Raw genomic sequence first — 807 nt, 5'->3', positions numbered from 1 at the left:
GGCGATGTGGCGCATGCGCAGAAGCTGTACTATACACGCCTGCGCACCCTGGCTGTTTGATTTTGCGCTCGCCGTCTCTCGGCTGGGATGAACCACTGCATGTTCATGCACTGTTAAAAGGATGGTTCACGCAATAATGACATTTCTGTCATGCTTTACTCACCCTTCACGTCTTCCTAGCCTGCTTGGGTTTATTTTTCAGTTGAACACAAAAGAAGACATTTTGAAGAAAACTAGGAACCTGTAACCATTGACTGCCATAGTATTTGTTTTTCCTCATTGTCATTGGCTAGGTTCTCAAAATATCTTTTGTGTTCAACATTAAAAAGCTCATAAAGATTTGGAATCACTTGAGGGCGAGTAAATAGTGAGTAAATGTTAATGTTTGGTTGAATACTCCCTTATAAACATGTGCATACAAAATGTTAGTAAATTCATATTAAAACCTAAAGAAAGTTTAAATCATTACAAAATGAACATTACAAGTGTTTTGAACTTAAAGAAATTGTAACAAACTGTTTGCAATTTACTTTACTTATTTTAAAATGTTTTAGGCTGTATAATCTTCTGATACAAAGAAAAAAGACAATTCCTTTGTCTTCATGCTTGGTTTGTGCTAAGGCTGTAACATAAATAAATGAAGAAAAGTGAAGCACTATATATACTTTCCGGATGCACAGTATATGGAGATGGTTGTGCTTTGTCTACTAAAGCAAGAAGTCCAATTGCTTTGTGTTGGAAAAAGGTCAGTCGCTCCACTATTTTTACTTAAATGTAATACCATGTTTGGCTCTTGAAAAGCTCACC

This window comes from Danio rerio, chromosome 3 (genome assembly GCF_052040795.2).
Source record: "Danio rerio strain M-AB ecotype USA chromosome 3, GRCz13ab, whole genome shotgun sequence".
NCBI lineage: Eukaryota > Metazoa > Chordata > Actinopteri > Cypriniformes > Danionidae > Danio > Danio rerio.
This window is presented reverse-complemented; position numbering follows the sequence as displayed.